This window comes from Papio anubis, chromosome 9 (genome assembly GCF_008728515.1).
Source record: "Papio anubis isolate 15944 chromosome 9, Panubis1.0, whole genome shotgun sequence".
Classification (NCBI taxonomy): Eukaryota; Metazoa; Chordata; class Mammalia; order Primates; family Cercopithecidae; genus Papio; species Papio anubis.
The window spans coordinates 7,738,195-7,757,619 of record NC_044984.1 but is presented as its reverse complement, the minus strand read 5'-3'; the positions used below and the strand labels follow the sequence as shown (position 1 = coordinate 7,757,619).

General features: G+C 42.2%; 2 pseudogenes; one reads left to right on the top strand and one right to left on the bottom strand.

The window, feature by feature from the left end:
- Positions 1 to 3,517: 3,517 nt before the first annotated feature.
- On the bottom strand, positions 3,518 to 3,951 carry LOC101015035 (annotated as a pseudogene).
- A 1,708-nt stretch (positions 3,952 to 5,659) lies between these two features.
- On the top strand, positions 5,660 to 8,418 carry LOC108580881 (annotated as a pseudogene).
- The last annotated feature ends 11,007 nt before the right edge of the window (positions 8,419 to 19,425 follow it).

Below are 19,425 nucleotides of genomic sequence, written 5' to 3'. Positions count from 1 at the left end.
ATATTCTGTTGTTTTTGGGTGGGGAATTCTGTAGACATCTATCAAGGCCATTTTGTCAAGTGTTGAGTTAAGGTCCAAAATGTCTTTGTTATTCTTCTGCCTCAATGATCTGTCTAATACGGTTAGTGGGGTGTTACATTCTACTACTATCATTGTGTGGTTATCTAAATCTTTTCATAGGTCTCTAAGAACTTGCTTTATTAATCTAGGTGGTCCTGTGTTGGGTGTGTATGTATTTAATAGGTCTTCTTGTTGAATTGAGACCTTTACCATTATTTAATTCTCTTCTGTGTCTTTTCAGATCATTGTTAGTTTAAAGTCTGTTTTGTGTGAAATTAGAATAGCAACTCCTATTTTCCATTTTCCATTTGCTTAATAGATTTTTCTCTATCCCTTTACTCTGGGCCTATAGGTGTCATTGCATGTGACATGGGTCTCTTGAAGAGAGCATACCATTGGGTTTTGCCTCTTTATCTAACTTGCCACTCTGTGCCTTTAAATTGGGGCATTTAGCCTGTTTACATTCAAGGTTAGCCCTCATATGTGTGGATTTGATCCTGTCATCATGCTGTTAGCTGGTAATGATGCAGGCTTGTTTGTGTGCCTGCTTTATAGTGTCACTGGTATACGTGCTTAAATTTTGGAGTTTTTTGGGGGGTACTGGCTGGTAACAGTCTTTCCTTTCCATATTTAGCACTTTCTTGGGAAACCGTTGTAAGGCAGGTCTGGTGGTAACAGTTTCTGTTAGCATTTGCTTGTCTGAAAAGGATCCTATTGCTCCTTTGTTTGTAAAACTTTGGCTGAATATGAAATTCTTGGTTAAATTTTTTTTCTTTAAAAATGCTGAATATAGGCTCTAATCTCTTCTAGCTTGTAGGATTTCTGTTGAAATGTCTGCTGTTTGCCTGATGGGGTTCTCTTTGTAGGTGAAATGTCCCTTCTCTCTAGCTGCCTTTAACGTTTTTCTTTCATTTTGTCCTTGGAAAATCTGATGACTATGTGTCTTGGGAATGGTTTTCTTGTGTAGTATTTTGCATGGCTTCCCTGTCCCCGCACTTCCTGAATTTGAATGTTGGCCTTTCTAGTGAGTTGGCAAAAATTTTCATGGACAATATCCTGAAATATGTTTTTCAAGTTGCTTAGTTTCTCTTTCTGTCTCTCAGGCACACCAATGAGTCATACACTGGGTCTCTTTACATAAGCCTATATTTCTCAGAGGTTTTGTTCATTCTTCTTTATTGTTTTTCTTTATTTTTCTCTGACTTACTTCAGAGAGCCAGTCTTCAAGCTCTGAGATTATTTTTTTAACTTTGTCAATTCTGCTGTTGATACTTGTGATTACATTATGAAATATTTGTGGAGTATTTTTCAGCTCTCTCAGATAATTTTAGTTCTTTTTTTCAATGGCCATTTCATCTATTTTCTCCTATATTGCTCTATAATCCTTAGATTTCTTGGATTGGATTTTGACTTTCTCATGTATTTAATAATCTTCATTTTTATGCATATTTTGAATTCTATGTCTGTCACTTCAGCATCTTAGTCTGGTTAGGAACCATTGCTGTGAAACTAGTGTGGTCATTCGGAAGTAAGAAGACACTCTGATTTTTTGAGTTGCCATAGTTCTTGCACTGGTTCTTTCTCATCTTTGTGGCCTGATGTGCCTTCAAACTTTGAAGTTGCTAACCTTTGGTAGGTTTTTTTTTTTCTTTTATTCTTTTTATGTCCTTGGGGATTTGATTGTGATATAAGGTGGGTTCAGGCAACTGGCTTTGTTTCTGGAAGATTTTAGGGGTCCAAGGCTCAGCTCAGGACTTCTGGACTGGACTGTGGTGCTCTAACTCTGAGCAGCTGGTATCAACCCCTTGCTTTGTTTTGTAGCTCCCGAATGTTAGAAGCCTGCTATACTGGAGGGGCCAATTTGTTCCTGGACCACTGGTCACAACACTGTGATGGATGGTACCAGCTACAGCACTTTGTAGCATGGTAGCAGTGGGATTCATCCTCACTTGCATATGCCAGCAACAGCAGCAGTGCAGTAGGCTGCATGCTCATCAGCTGTAGTGGGGTGCTGGTGGGTGCAGATATGCCAGTCACTGTGCAGGCAGTCGCAGCTTTGGTGGTGGCTGTATGGCATGGGGGGTAGGGGACCCCACTGTTGCCCATGCACACATTTGCACTGGCAGTGGTGTTGGCAGAGCACTGGTTGGCATGGGCTTGTCTACATCCTCTGTATGCACATTAACATGGGCAGCATCTGCCACTGAGTTGGGGACAGGTCTGCTGGTCTCCCTTGGTAGTTTTCTGCCAGTGGCATTGTTGGCATGGGGGAGTGGTGCTGGTGGGTGCAAGTCTGGTAGTTTCTGTGCCTGTGAATGCTGTTTTCCAATGGTAACAGCAGCACAGCAGGGTGTTGAAGGTGTGCAGTGCACTCATGCCGGCAGCTGTGGCATGTCAGGGTGCATGCCCACACAGGAACTGACAGGGAAGTGGAGGCAAGTTCTGCCCACAAGCACATGCACCAGCAAAGCAATGTACTATGCTTTCTTTATTTAATCTGTCGTTGACTACCATTGATGAGCACCTGAGTTGATTCTTTGTCTTTGCTACTGTGAATAGCACAGGGATGAATATACCAGCGCATGTGTCTTTTTGGTAAAATTATGTGTGTGTGTATATATATATATATTTTTTTTTTTTTTGAAGTGGAGTCTCACTCTGTCATCCAGGCTGGAGTGCAGTGGCGCAATCTCAGCTCACTGCAAGCTCCGCCTCCCAGGTTCACGCCATTCTCCTGCCTCAGCCTCCTGTGTAGCTGGGACTACAGGCACCCGTCACCATGCCCAGCTAATTTTTTTGTATGTTTAGTGGAGACGGGGCTTCACCGTGTTAGCCAGGATGGTGTGAGTATATATACAGTAACAGGATTGCTGAGTCACATGGTAGCTCTGTTTTAAGTTTTTTGAGAAATCTCCAGACTGCTTTCCAGAGTGGATGAATTTACATTCCCACCAGCAGTGCATAAGCATTCCCTTTCTCCACAATGCCACCAGCATCTGTTGGTTATTGACCTTTTAATAATGACCATTCTGACTCATGTGATAGTATCTCATTGTGGTTTTGATTTGCATTTATCTGAAAATTAATGATGCTGAGTATTTTTAATAGGTTTGTTGGCCACTTGTATGATTTCTTTTGGGAAGTGTCACATCCTTTGCCTGTTTTTTTTTTTTTTTAAATAGTTTGAAACAGAAATTTATTCTCAAAATAATGCACAAAAGCACAGGTTGAGGCTACTGTTAGGATGCTTCCCTCCCTTCTTCTTCCTACTCCCCCTACTCTCTGAATGCCGGGTAGAACACAGTTGAAGAAAACATGCAATCATGAACAATGATCAGCTCTAAAGACAAAAAGATTTGGTCCAAAAGAACTCAACATAATTAATCCAATGACTATGAAGAGCTTCGCTGAGTTGGATTAAGATATTGCAGATGTAGTGTATCCACAGGGTGGCTCCTCAGTGCACCAGCAGGGCCTGCTTGAGGGAGATGAGGACTGAGTGCCTGTGTGAGATGTCTTTGGCCTGCTTTCTGGACTTGAGGTTAAAGTTACACAGACAGGCCACACATTCCTACTCAGTGCCTGGGAACAACTGGTCAATGTCATTTACAAAGGCTTCTTCTGCTGCCCTGTTTGTTTTCGTTTTCTGTAGCTGCTCCTTCTATCTTGCATATCACACCTCTAACTTCTTTATTGCCTTTTCTTTCCACTCTGCTTCGTGCTCCTGAGAATTGGCATCAAGGGCTTCCAAGTGTTCCGTTTGCTTTTCTCTCCATTTACGGATACTTTCAGGCTCTGACTGCAATCTATCCACTTGTGAAATACTGCACAACTGTCTGTTGGATCATTACTTTCCTAGTAGTATTTGCCATTCATTACTCCATCAAGAGCATCTGGACCCCCAGGCAGCTTGCCATGTGGCTGGGGCCTGGGGGCACCACCGTCCAGGATGGTGAAGTCCTCGTCATTCTTTTTTTTTTTTATTTGAGACAAAGTTTTGCTCTTGTTACCCAGGCTGGAGTACAATGGCACGGTCTCAGCTTACTGCAATCTCTGCCACCTGTGTTCAAGTGATTCTCCTTTCTCAGCCTCCTAAGTAGCTGGGAATACAGGAGTGCTCCACTACATCCAGCTAATTTTTTTGTGTATTTTTAGCAGAGACGGGGTTTCACCATTTTGGCCAGGCTAGTCTTGAACCCCTGACCTCAGGTGATCTGCCCACCTTGGCCTCACAAAGTGCTGGGATTACAGGCATGAGCCACTGTATCTGGCTGGCCTCATCATTCTTTTTCTTTTTCTTTTTTTGAGACAGAATTTTACTCTTGTTGCCCAGGCTGGAGTGCTGTTGCATGATCTTGGCTCACGGCAGCCTCCACCTCCCAGGTTCAAGCAATTCTTCTGCCTCAGCCTCCTGAGTAGCAGGGATTATAGGCACCCACCACCTCACCCAGCTAATTTTTCTTTTGTATTTTTAGTAGAGACAGGGTTTCACCATGTTGGCCAGGCTGTTCTCAAACTCCTGGCCTCAGGTGATCCACCTGCCTCGGCCTCCCGAAGTGCTGGAATTTCAGGTGTGAGCCACCACGCCTGGCCCAGCCTTGTCATTCTTGACGCCTGCAATTTCACTCTCCTGCTGTGCCAAGAAGGCTGTGGCCAGATCTTCTTCACTGGCGCTGGCCACTCCGTTCCCCACTGTTGGACTGCCAGAGGTGCAGGCAGGTCACCAAACTCAGCCAGGGCGGTTTGATCCAGCTCAGCCAGGGCAGTCAATTCAATGGCACAGACACAAATGGTGAGAGACAAACCAACCAGCCCATGGACACCATACCTGGCAGCCACCACTGTGGTGGCAACCGGGAGAGGAGGACAAGTGAGAGGAGGGAGAAGACCTTTGCCTGTTTTTTTTTTTTTTTTTTTTTTGAGACGGAGTCTCGCGCTGTGTCACCCAGGCTGGAGTGCAGTGGCGCGATCTCGGCTCACTGCAAGCTCCGCCTCCCAGGTTCAGGCCATTCTCCTGCCTCAGCCTCCGAGTAGCTGGGACTACAGGCGCCCGCCACCACGCCCGGCTAGTTTTTTGTATTTTTAGTAGAGACGGGGTTTCACCATGTTAGCCAGGATGGTCTCGATCTCCTGACCTCGTGATCCGCCCGCCTCGGCCTCCCAAAGTGCTGGGATTACAGGCTTGAGCCACCGCGCCCGGCCCTTTGCCTGTTTTTTAATGGGATTGTTTTTGGCTTGTTGATTTAAGTTCCCTGTTTTCTGGATGTCATGTGTTTGTCAGACAGAGTTTGCAGATATCTTCTCCCATTCTGAACATTGTCTATTTGCTCTTGTGAGAAACACATTCACCCATCCAAACCCAAAGAAGAGACATGAACAGTGGAAGTGAGACTTTTTATTTTTTAAGATGGAGTCTTGCTCTGTTGCCAAGGCTGGAGTGCAGTGGCATGACCTTGGCTCACTGCAGCCTCCACCTCCTGGGTTTAAGCAATTCTCCTGCCTCAACCTCCTGAGTAGTTGGGATTACAGGCACATGCCACAATATCTGGCTAATTTTGGGGTATTTTTAGTAGACACGAGGTTTCACCATATTGGCCAGGCTGGTCTTGAACTCCTGACCTCAAGTGATCTGCCCACCTTGGCCTCCCAAAGTGCTGGGATTACAGGCATGAGCCACTGCACCAGGTGGGAGTGAAACTTTTAATAGGAGTCTTGCAAGATCAGGTATCTGGTAGGCAGGCACACCCAGGGTAGTTACAGCAGGCAATTTATTTCCTAGCACACAAGTCCCTCCCCCAGTTCCTCATTAGTCGAGTACTATTGGGTTACAGTCTTCCCAGATGTCACCTAAGTTTCACTATCTCCTTATAGGGTCATACCCTGGTCCCCTTCCTTGCTTAAGTTTTGATTTCCGAATAACAAAACTTTATTCCCTTTTATGGGCTGACCTTCCTCTACCTTCTGTTTGCTTATTATGACTTCCTTCATGCATAAGCAGTGCAGTTTGTCACATCCACAGGCTGACTGCCAGTACTTAGATCTAGCATGCCTTGAAAATGGACCATTAAAATGTTTTCTTACAAGTTCCCTTTTCTTTTCTTCTCTTTCTCTGTCTCTCTTTCTCTCCTTCTTCCTTCCTTCTTTCTTCTTTCTTATCTTTTGGTCTTATTTTTACTTTAATCTTTAGGTCCTTTGGTCCTCAAATCATTTTAGGACTACTTTACTTTCTTTTTCATAGTCTGGTTAAGTGTCTAACAACAGTAAATTATTTTGCTGATAGGTCATGGGCATTTGTTTGTTAATAGCTGTTCCAATTAACCTTTGTGCTAGTCCCCTTAAACAAGGGATAATGTAGCATCCCACTGCTGTTAATGCCCCTGCTACAATTATTAGAGATGTAAGGATTGAAGCTACCACACCTTTCCATTTCCCAAACCAACCTTCTAGCCAACCAGTAAATCGATCATCAATTCCAGCATTTTCTTCCAGTTGGCAAGAGTTTTCAGTCCTTGTAATGCTTTTGCAATAGTTCAATCTGGGGCAGTATTCTTGGGAATGAAAATACATTTCCCACCCAGCATAACACATAATGCCCCCTTTATCTGCTAGTATCATGTCTAGTTCAAGCCTCTTTTCCCAGGCCATTCAGCTGGTGGCATGTAACTGGCTAGCCACCCCTTTGAGGATGTCCCAAGTATAATTGATGAATCTCTGTTGATAATAATAAATAGAATTAATCCAATCTACATTTTTATTAATAGTTGATCATGAGAAGAGTGTTGACTGAAACCCAGCAGCTGTTTGATTTCAGGCCTTAAATTCATTAAGCACCTCCTCTAGGGACTCCTATTAAGTCAACATATATATTATGATAAGAAAAATTTGTCAGGGAGCTGAGAACCTGACATTTCCAGGAGTGCCTCATGGAGTTAGTGATGGCCACTTTTGGCATGGCAGCATTTTCTGTCCCAGCTGGGCCAATCCTGTCACTTAACCCACAGGAAGATGTTGAGTTTCAAAAGGAGGTGGTACAGGTTCGCAAGCGCACAACCCAGCAAAAAGAACAAGAACAACTTACTCCTGCAGTCGTCTTTGTGTGCCACCTACTTAATGAAACCCAGATCTTTTCGTATTTCTCCTAGTTTGGCACTGTTACATGGTTCAGACTGTTCAGAAGTAAAAGGACTGGAAATAGCAAAGGCTCTGCATCTGTGAAGTTTGAGTTTGAGGATGTTGCCAAGATGGTTGCTGAAACAATGAACAACTACCTGTTTGGTGAAAGACTCGTGGAGTGTCATTATATGCCACCTGAAAAAGTACATAAAGAAATCTTTAAAGACTGGAATGTTCCATTTAAGCAGCCATCATATCCATCAGTGAAATGGTATAATCAGAATTGGACACTAACACAAAAGCTACGGATGGAGGAATGATTTAAAAAGAAAGAAAGATTACTCAGGAAGAAATGAGCTAAAAAGGAATTGATTATGATTTTCCTTCTTTGGTTTTACAGAAAACAGAAAGTATTTTAAAAACTAATCATCAGACATCTACAAAAGGCCAGGTTTTATGAAAGAAGAGAAAGGTTTTAGGCACTCTTGACACTTCTGAGAAGACTGTGGATAGCCAGGGCCCCACACCAGTTTTTACACCAACATTTTTGGAGAGACAAAAATTTGAAGTGGCTGAAATGAATGATGATGATAAAGATAATGAAATAGTTTTCAAACAGCCCATATCTTGTATAAAAGAAGAAATACAAGAGACTCAAACACCTACACATTCATGGAAAAAAGAAGAAAAAGCAATGAGTGATTTTCAATGTATTATATGTAATATTTCTTCTGAAAAATATAATATTTTTATGAGAAAAAAAGAATTGTCAAGTCTCTCTGGTTTCAATGGCCTTGTGTATTTTCAGGTATTTTATGGAATGCCAGGGTGAAGGGAATGGCCAATTGAACTAAAGCCCCAGTCCTGGTCCAATTAGATGGTAACAGGTTACCAAGATTCCTGTTCCCATAATACCATCAGACATCAGCCCAGGGTATATAAGAGCTGAGTAATTGCCATTGCCTGACTTATCAGTGATGTTTAGGATGTGGGTACAAGTCAAGAGTTCTCCTACAGGCTTAATGAACTCTGCCCCTGCCTAAAGAGGCAAGAGGAGTGGTTGATATTCCCTATAGAGAAGGAGGGGATTGCTCTGGAATCTGATCTCCACAATGTCGGAAAGATCAATGACAGACTCCTATGAACCTCATTTCCCCATGCATTCTTGTCCTGGTATGGAGCCTGAAGGGGTGACCTACCCCTCCACACCTGTGGGCGTTTCTCGTTAGGTGGAACGAGAGACTTGAGAAAAGAAATGAGACACAGAGACAAAGTATAAAGAAAAAGTGGGCCCAGGGGACCGGCGCTCAGCATACAGAGGACCCACGCCACACCGGTCTCTGAGTTCCCTCAGTATTTATTGATAATTATCTTTACCATCTTAAAGATAAGGGAGTGGCAGGACAATAGGATCATTTTAGGGAGAAAATTAGCAGTAAGACATATGGATAAAGATCTCTGTGACATGAATAAGTTCAAAGGAAAATGCTGTGCCTTGATACGCATATGCAAACATCTCCATAAACCTCTTGGCAGCATTACGGCCAGCAAATCCCACCTTATGCCATAAGGTGGTTTTCTCCTATCTCAGTAAACAGAGCATACAATCGGGTTTTATACCGAGGTGTTCCATTGCCCAGGGACGGGCAGGATTTTTAACCAGCAAGCTGCCTTCAGGCACTTGTTTAACAAAGACACGTCCTGCACAGCCCAAAATCCATTAAACCTTGAGTCACCACAGCACATGTCTCTTGCAAGGACAAGGTTGGGGGTAGGGTCACAGATTAACAGCATCTCAAATACAGAACAAAATGGAGTCTCTTATGTCTACTTCTTTCTATATAGACACAGTAACAGGCTGATCTCTCTTTCTTTTCCCCACAGGAGCCAACATGCAACACATTTCTTCAGGATCAATATCCCAGGCTAGGGAAAACAGAAACACCTGTGCCTGAGGTCCTCCCACAGCACACGTGTAGTAGATGCTCTTGTTGAGTGTCTATACCAAAAATTTGAGCCATTTGACCCAGGCATTCACATCTCTGTTCTCTGTCTCAATTTCTAAGATTTGCTTGGATTTTCTTACAAGTCTCAAATTCTTAGGTTTCTAAGGAATCCTTTACTTCAATTATTTCTACTCTTTTAGGGTCATTATTTGGTAGATTAAAGTGTTTGTTAGGGTCTGGGGTTGGAGTAGGCCCAGGCAAATGGGGTTGGTCAAGTTCTCGATCAGTTTGAGAACAAATCACCCTATGGGGTCTTTTCTTGTGATGTCTGCCCCTAACCATATACTCGAGACAGTACGTTTGGTTCTTGGTCTAGAATGGCTGGATTGTCAATGGTGATAAGTGTAGGATTTCATTCTATATTCCAGCAGTTATTTGGTGGGGAGCCCTTGGACAGATGTAGTTTATTCTTCAAGGGTCTCCAGCTCAGTGTTACCCACCTCATGTTTATTGTCCAACCATGAAATTTGGTAGTCCATCATACATCATTCCAGCTGGGGCAGGGTGATGCCCTGTCATAAGCTGTATCTTGTTCAGAACAAATATATTTATCCACCTGCAAGAGCTGTCTCTGGTTTTCGAAATTACCATGAGATAAAACCTGGCAGGCATCAAATCTTATAGTGTGGGGTGCTACTGTCTTGGTCACATTAACCACTAACCTGATTGGGTATGGAGGAGTCCCCTGCCAATTTCCATTTTGACCTTCTGCTCTTTGTATAGTAACCCATCCCAGCCATATTGACTTCCAGAGATAAGGCCAGCTCATGTTTTCTTTTTAGGTTTTTCTCAGAGTTAACTTTAAGGTTTCCTTGGGTGACCCATGCACTTTGCATTGGTTTTCTTTTCTTCTTCTTTTTTTTTTTTTTTAAGTGGGGCCTTGCTCTGTTGTTCAGGCTGGAGTGCAGTGGTGTGATCTTGGCTCCCTGCAAACTTCACCTCCCAGGTTCAAGTGATTCTTCTACCTCAGCCCCCTGAATAGCTGAAATTATAGGCATACACCACCATGCCGGCTAATTTTTATATTTTCAATAGAGACAGGGTTTCACCATGTTGGCCAGGCTGGTCTCAAACTCCTGACCTCAAGTGATCCACCCACCTCGGCCTACCAAAGTGCTGAGATTACATGTATGAGTCACCCTGCCCTGCCTCCCTTTTTTTTTTTTAATCTCCCTTCTGTTTTTTGTTAGTTAGTTTGTTTGTTTTTACCAGTTCCTTGACTTGAGTAAAGTGAGTCCACTTTTGTTCAGCTGTTTGCATATCTGTTTTCATGGTCAGGAGCACTTGATAGGGACTCTCCCAACTTGGGTGGATCTTGTCTTTTTTTCAAGTCTTAATTAGCACTGTGTCACCAGCCTGGGAGTGGTGAGTCATGAACTCAAGAGGTGGAGTTTCAGTCAGAAGTCCTTTTAACCTAAGAGATGACAGGATGGAGAGTATGGCCAGTATATAATTCCTTAAGAATTGGTCCTTGGTTTCCCTAGTAGGAAGATCTGTAGCTCTGTCCAAACAAGGGAACCCATATAATAACTCATAGGGAGACAATCCCAAGTATTTTCTTGGGGCTGTCCTAATCCTAAGGAGTGCTATTGGGAGACATTTGCTCCAAGGCATTTTCGTTTCTAAGATTAGTTTGGTAATATGCTTTTTGAGAGTTTGATTCATTCCCTCTACCTTTCCAGAGGAAGGGAGATGCCAAGGGGTGTGATAATCCCATCTAATGTGTAAACCTTCCATAATTCCCCTTAGCATCCTTGAGGTAAAGTGGTTTCTATTGTCCAAATCAGTATTTTCCACCAGGCCAAATCTAGGTAAACTCTGTTCTAATATTATTTTTACCACATTCCAAGCAGTGGCTGTCAGAAAGGGAAAGGCTTCCACCCAGCTGGAAAGGTGATCTATGATCACCAAAAAATACTTTAGTCTTCCTACCTTGGACATTTCTGTGAAATCTACTTGAATGCTCTGAAATGGTCTTAGTCCAGGAGGTCTTCCTCCAAAGGCCTGTTTTCTAATCACCTTTTTGTTTACTCTTTGACAAGTTACACAGCTTCTACATAGTTGTTTAGTGAGGGTGTAAATCTCTGTACATCCATAATTCTTAAGCATTACATCACACAGAGCCTGGGGTCCCCAGTGACTCCGTTTGTGTAACATAGACATTAGTTCTCTCATCTGGGGTTTACTTATCATTTCTCTCCCATCAGGAAGTACCCACCTTCCATTTTCAGTCTGAGCGGCCCCTATCTTGCCTAGTTTCTCTTTCTCTTCTCTAGTGAATTGGGACCTTAGTATTAACTTCAGGATGTCTGGAATTAGGTTAAATAGCCTAATTTCTTCCTGCAGAGAGGCTTGTTTGGCAGCTTAATCAGCAAGCCTGTTCCCTACAGCTTCCATAGCGTTCCCTTTCTCATGGCCACTTAAATGAACTATGGCTATCTCTGCTGAAAGCAGAAGTCTCTTTAAGACCTGCTGACTAGTTTCCCATGTATCTGTTCCTTTCCCTTGCAATTTCTTAAGCCCTGCTCTGTATAGATTTTCTCCAAAAGTGTGTACCATCCCAAAGGCATATTTAGAGTCAGTATATACAGTGCCTTCTTGGCCTTCAAGGAGCTTTAGGGCCTGGTTAAGAGCATATAATTCACAGGTTTGGGCCAACCAGCCATTAGGTAATCTACCTTCCTCACATAGGGAGTGTTCATTTCCATCAATAACAGCATAACTATTATGTATCTTGTCATCTGTCACTTGGGATGACCTATCCACAAACAACCTAATCCCATCATGTAGTGGAGCTTCTCTAAGGTCTGGTCTAACTTTGGTTTGGCATTCTATGATGTCTAAGCAGTTATGGTCTCATGCCTCTTTGTTCTCCTCTCCTTCCCATAGGAAACTGGCTGGATTCAGGCAAGTATCTGTTGTTACAACCAAATTATCTTTTTCTAGTAATATGACTTCATATTTTAGAATATGAGAACCCATTAACCATCTCCCAGATTTTTGATTTAATATATTCCTGACCTGATGTGGGGTGCTCACTATTAGGGCCCCACCAAAGATTAGCTTTCGACTTTCCTCTGCCAGTGGGGCTGTGACAGGTACTGCTTGCACACATTAGGGCCACCCTTGAGAGTCAGAATCAAGAAGCCTGGGGACAAAAACAACAGATTGCCTCTTCCCTCCCCAGGTTTGAGTGAGCACCCCAAGGACAACACCCTGGTCTACCATTACAAACAGATGGACTGGTTTCTCTAAAAATAGGAGGGCTAGGATTGGGGATGTCATGAGGGCCTGCACCTACAGTAGCCAGTTAAACCTAACATTTTTTGGAGTTCTCTCTTTGTTTTAGACAAAGGCAGAGCCACTATTCCTGATATTCTTTCTGGGTTTATTTTCCACTTTCCTTCACTAATCAGGTATCCTAAATATTTAACTTCTTTTTCTATAAATTGCAATTTGTTCTTTTTTATTATTATTATTATTATTGTACTTTAAGTTCTACGGTATGTGTGCGAACGTGTGGTTTTATTACATAGGTATACACATGCCATAGTGGTTTGCTGCACCTATCAACCCATCACCTACATTAGGTATTTCTCCTAATGTTACCCCTCCCATAGGCCCCCACTCCACAGACAGGCCCCAGTGTGTGATGTTCACCTCCACATGTCCTTGTGTTCTCATTGTTCTACTCCCACCTATGAGTGAGAACATTTGGTGTTTGGTTTTCTGTTCTTGTAACAGTTTGCTGAGAATGATGGTGTCCAGCTTCAGCCGTGTCCCTGGAAAGGACATGAACTCATCCTTTTTTATGACTGCATAGTATTCCATGGTGCATATGTGCCACATTTTCTTTATCTAGTCTATTATTGACGGATATTTGGGTTGGTTGCAAGTCTTTGTTATTGTGAATGGGTGCTGCAGTAAACATACATGTGCGTGTGTCTTTATAGTAGCACAATTTATAATCCTTTACCCAGTAATGGGATGGCTGGGTCAAATGGTATTTCTAGTTCTAGATCCTTGAGGAATCAGCACACTATCTTCTACAATGGTTGAACTAATTTACACTCCTACCAACAGTGTAAAAACATTCCTATTTCTCCACATCCTCTCCAGCATCTGTTGTTTATTGACTTTTTAATGATTGCCATTCTAACTGGTGTGAGATGGTATCTCATTGTGGTTTTGATTTGCATTTCTCTAATGATCAGTGATGATGAACACTATTTCATATGTCTGTTGGCTGCATAAATGTCTTCTTTTGAGAAGTGTCTGTTCATATATCCTTTGCCCACTTTTTGATGGGGTTTCTTTTTCTTGTAAATTTGTTGAAGTTCTTTGTAGATTTTGGACATTAGCCCTTTGTCAGAAGGATATATTACAAAAATTTTCTCTCATTCTGTAGGTTGCCTGTTCACTCTGATGATAGTTTCTTTTGCTGTGCAGAAGCTCTTTAGTTTAATTAGATTCCATTTGTCAATTTTGGCTTTTGTTGTCATTGCTTTTGGTGTTTTAAACATGAAGTCTTTGCCCATGTCTATGTCCTGATTGGTATTGCCCATGTTTTCTTCTAGAATTTTTGTGGCACTAGATCTTATGGTTAAGCCTTTGATCAATCTTGAGTTGATTTTTGTATAAGGTGTAAGGAAGGGGTCCAGTTTCAGTTTTCTGCATATGGTTAGCCAGTTTTCCTAACACTATTTATTAAATAGGGAATCCTTTCCCCATTTCTTGTTTTTGTCAGGTTTGTCAAAGATCAGATGGTTGTAGATGTGTGGTGTTATTTCTGAGGCCTCTGTTCTGTTCTGTTCCATTGGTCTGTATATCTGTTTTTGGTACCAGCACCATGCTGTTTTGGTTACTGTAGCCTGTAGTTTGTAGTCAAGTAGCATGATGCCTCCAGCTTTGTTCTTCTTGCCCAGGATTGTCTTGGTTATGCGGGCTCTTTGTTGGTTCCATATGAAGTTTAAAGTAGTTTTTTCCAGTTCTGTGAAGAAAGTCATTGGTAGATTTATGGGGATAGCATTGAATCTATAAATTACTTTGGGAATTATGGCAATTTTTACAATATTGATTCTTCCTATCCATTAGCATGGATCATTTTTCCACTTGTTTGTGTCCTCTCTTATTTCCCTGAGCAGTGGTTTGTAGTTCTCTTTGAAGAGGTCCTTTACATTCCTTGTAAATTGTATTCCCAGGTATTTTATTCACTTTGTAGCAATTGTGAATGGGAGTTCACTCATGATTTGGCTCTCTGTTTGTCTGTTGTTGGTGTATTGGAATGCTTGTGATTTTTGCACATAGATTTTGTATCTTGAGACTTTGCTGAAGTTGCTTATCAGCTTAAGGAGATTTTGGGCTGAGACAATGGGGTTTTCTAAATATACAATCATGTCATCTGCAAACAGAGACAATTTGACTTCCTCTCCTCCTATTAATACCCTTTATTTCTTTCTCTTGCCTGATTTCCCTGGACAGAACTTCCACTACTATGTTGAATAGGATTGGTGAGAGAGGGCATCCTTGTCTTGTGTTGGTTTTCAAAGGGAATGCTTCCAGTTTTTGCCCGTTTAGTATTATATTGGCTGTGAGTTTGTAATAAATAGCTCTTATTATTTTGAGATATGCTCCATCAATACCTAGTTTATTGAGAGTTTTTAGCATGAAGGGGTGTTAAATTTTGTCAAAGACCTTTTCTGCATCTATCGAGATAATCTTGTGGTTTTTGTCATTGTTTCTGTTTATGTGATGGATTACATTTATTGATTTGCATATGTTGAACCAGCCTTGCATCCAAGGAATGAAGCCAACTTGATCATGGTGGATGAGCTTTTTGATGTGCTGTTGGATTTGGTTTGCCAGTATTTTATTGAGGATTTTTGCATTGATGTTCATCAGGGATATTGACCTGAACTTTTCTTTTTTGTTGTGTCTCTGCCAGGTTTTGGTATCAGGATGATGCTGGCCTCATAAAATACGTTAGGGAGGCTTACCTCTTTTTCTATTGATTGAAATAGTTTCAGAAGAAATGGTATCAGCTCTTCTTTGTACCTCTGGTAGAATCTGGCTGTGAATCCATCTGGTCCTGGACTTTTTTGGTTGGTAGACTATTAATTACTGCCTCAATTTCAGAACTTGTTATTGGTTTATTCAGGGATTCGAGTTCTTTCTGGTTTAAACTTGGGAGGGTGTATGTGTCCAGGAATTTAACCATTTCTTCTAGATTTCCTAGTTTATTTGCATAGAGGTGTTTATAGTATTCTCTGATGATAGTTTGTATTTCTGTGGGATCAGTGGTGATATCCCCTGTATCATTTTTTATTGTATCTGTTTGATTCTTGTCTCTTTTCTCTATTAGTCTGGCTAGTGGTCTATTTTGTTGATCTTTTCAAAAAATCAGTTCCTGGATTCATTGATTTTTTGAAGGGTTTCTTGTGTCATGTCTCTACCTTTTTCAGTTCTGCGCTGATCTTAGTTAACTTTCTTGTCTTCTGCTAGATTTTGAATTTGTTTGCTGTTGCTTCTGTAGTTCTTTTAATTTTGATATTAGCGTGTCAATTTTAGATCTTTCCTGCTTTCTCTTGTGGGCATTTAGTGCTATAAATTTCCCTCTACACACTGCTTAAAATGTTTTCCAGAGATTCTGGTCCATTGTGTCTTCATTCTCATTAGTTTCAAAGAACATCTTTGTTCCTGCCATTATTATGTTATTTAGCCAGTAGTCATTCAGAAGCAGATTGTTCAGTTTCCATGTAGTTGTGCAGTTTTGAGTTAGTTTCTTAATCCTGAATTCTAATTTGATTGCACTGTGGGTCTGAGAGATTGTTTGTTATGATTTCCATTCTTTTGCATTTGCTGAGGAGTGTTTTACTTCCAATTATGTGGTCAATTTTAGAATGAGTGTGATGAGGTGCTGAGAAGAATGTATATTCTGTTGATTTGGGGTGGAGAGTTCTGTAGATGTGTATTAGGTCTGCTTGGTACAGAGCTGGGTTCAAGTCCTGAATATCCTTGTTAATTTTCTGTCTCATTGATCTAATATCGACAGTGCCTGTTAAAGTCTCCCACTATTATTGTGTGGGAGTCTAAGTCCCTTTGTAGGTCTCTAAGGACTTGCTTTATGAATCTGGGTGCTCCTGTATTGGGTGCATATATATTTAGGATAGTTAGCTCTTCTTACTGGATTGATCCCTTTATCATTATGTAATGCCCTTCTTTGTCTCTTTTGATCTGTTAATTTACAGTCTGTTTCATCAGAGAGTAGGATTGCAACCTTTGCTTTTTTCTGCTTTCCATTTGCTTGGTAAATATTCCTCCATGCCTTTATTTTGAACCTATGTGTGTCTTTGCACATGAAATGGGTCTCCTGAATACAGCACACTGATGGGTCTTGACTCTTTATCCAATTTGTCAGTCTATGTCTTTTAATTGGAGCATTTAGCTCATTTACATTTAAGGTTAATATTGTTATGTGTGAATTTGATCCTGTCATTATGATGCTAGCTGGTTGTTTTTCCCGTTAGTTGATGCAGTTTCTTCATAGTGTTGATGTTCTTTACAATTTGGTGTGTTTTTGCAGTGGCTGGTATCGGTTGTTCCTTTCCACGTTTGGTGCTTCCTTCAGGAGCTCTTGTAAGGCAAGCCTGGTGGTGACAAAATCTCTCTGCATTTGCTTGTCTGTAAAGGATTTTATTTCTCCTTCACTTATGAAGCTCAGTTTGGCTGGATATGAAATTCTGGGTTGAAAATTATTTTCTTTAAGAATGTTGAATATTGGCCTTCACTCTTCTGGCTTGTAGGGTTTCTGCTGAGAGATCTGCTGTTAGTCTGATGGGCTTCACTTTGTGGGTAACTCGACCTTTCTGTCTGGTTGCGCTTAACATTTTTTCCTTCATTTCAACCTTGGTGAATCTGATGATTATGTGTCTTGGGGTTGCTCTTCTCAAGGAGTATCTCTGTGGTGTTCTCTGTATTTCCTGAATTTGAATGTTGGCCTGTCTTGCTAGGTTGGGGAAGTTCTTCTGGATAACATGCTGAAGAATGTTTTCCAACTTGATTTTATTCTCCTTGTCACTTTCAGGTACACCAGTCAAATGTAGATTTGGTCTTTTCACATAGTCCCATATTTCTTGGAGGTTTTGTTCATTCCTTTTCATTCTTTTTTCTCTAATCTTGTCTTCATGCTTTATTTCATTAAGTTGATCTTCAATCACTGATATTCTTTCTTCCTCTTGATCGATTTGGCTATTGAAACTTGTGTATGCTTCACGAAATTCTTGTGCTGTGTTTTTCAGCTCCATTAGGTCATTTATGTTCTTCTCTACACTGGTTATTCTAGTTAGCAATTTGTCTAACCTTTTTTCAAGGTTCTTAGCTTCCATGCATTGGATTAGAACATGCTCCTTTATCTTGGAGGAGTTTGTTACTACCCACCTTCCAGAGCCTACTTCTGTCAATTTATCAAACTCATTCTCTGGTCAGTTTTGTTCCCTTGCTGGTGAGGAGTTGTGATCCTTTGGAGGAGAAGAGGCATTCTTGTTTTTGGAATTTTCAGTGTTTTTGTGCTGGTTTCTCTCCATCTTTGTGGATTTATCTACCTTTGGTCTTTGATGTTGGTGACCTTCGAATGTGGTCTCTGAGTGGATGTAGTTTTTCTTTCTGTTTGTTAGTTTTCCTTCTGACAGTCAGGCCCCTCTGCTGCCAGTGTGATGGAGTTTGCTGGAGGCCCACTCCCGACCCTGTTTGCCTGGGCATCACCAGCAGAGGCTGCGGAACAGCAAAGATTGCTTCCTGATCTTTCTTCTGGAAGCTTCATCCCAGAAGGGCACCTGCCAGATACCAGCCAGAGCTCTTGTATGAGGTGTCTGTTGGCCCCTACTGGGAGGTGTTTCCCAGTCAGGATACATGGGGGTCAGAAGTCCACTTGAGGAGTCAGTCTGACCCTTAGCAGAGCTCGAACGCTTTGCTGGGAGGTCTGCTGCTCTCTTCAGAGCTGTCAGGCAGGAACATTTAAGTCTGCTGAAACTTTGCCCACAGTCTCCCCTTTCCTTAGGTGCTCTGTCCCAGGGAGATGGGAGTTTTATCTATAATCCCCTGACTGGGGCTGCTGCCTTTTTTTTTTCAGAGTTGCCCTGCCCAGAGAGGAGGAATCTAGAGAGGCAGTCTGGCAGCAGTGGCCTTGCTGAGCTGCAGTGGGCTCTGCCCCGCTCAAACTTCCCAACAGCTTTGTTTACACTGTGAGCAGAAAACTGCGTACTGAAGCCTCAGCAATTGCGGATGTCCCTCCCCCCACCAAGCTTGAACCTCCAGGTCTATCTCAGGTTGCTGCTGTGGTGGCATCAATAATTTCAAGCCAGTGGATCTTAGTTTGCTGGGTTCTGTGGGGGTGGGACCCACCGAGCCTGACCACTTGGCTCCCTGGCTTCAGTACTCCTTTCTAGGGAAGTGAATGGTTCTGTCTCACTGGCATTGCAGATACCACTGGCATATGAAAAAAAGGAACTCCTACAGCTAGTTTGGTGTCTCCCCAAATGGCTGCTGAGTTTTATGCTTGAAACCCAGGACCCTGGTTGCATAGGCACTGGAGGGAATTTCCTGGTTTGCAAGTTGCAAAGACCATGGAACAAGTGCAGTATCTGTGTCAGAGTTCCACAGGCTCAGATGCTCACAGCTTACCTTGGGTAGGAAAGACGATTCCTCAACTCCTTGTCCCTGGGTGAGGTGATGCCCTTCAGATTGCCTTCCACGGGTGGCCGGCATCCACTGTCCAACCAGTCCTAATGAGATGAACTGGGTGCCTCAGTTGGAAATTCAGAAATCACCTGCCCTCTGCGATGATCTTGCTGGGAGCGGTAGACCAGAGCTGTTCCTATTAGGCCATCTTGCTAGTAATCACCCCAGCTTACCAAAAAGAGCCACACAGGAGTTTCAGCACAAGTCCAGCTAACTGTAACATGGCATTTTCTTCCCCATTGTCTTCTGTACACTTTTTTCCGTGGAGAACCTTGGGAGAAAAGGGGCAGCTCAGCCCCTTGGCTTACCAAGGTAACCAGATACCCCTAAAACTTCCTAAAGCTCAAAATGGCCCCTAACATGCCGCAATTTGTTCTTGAAGACTCACAATTCCCTTTCTTTTTGGAAATTAAGCAAGCTTATGGTGGTTTCTGAAACCTTGGCTCTCCTCTCTCCAGAAATTAAAAGATCATCCACATATTGTAATAACTGGGTTCCCCTGGAAGGTTGG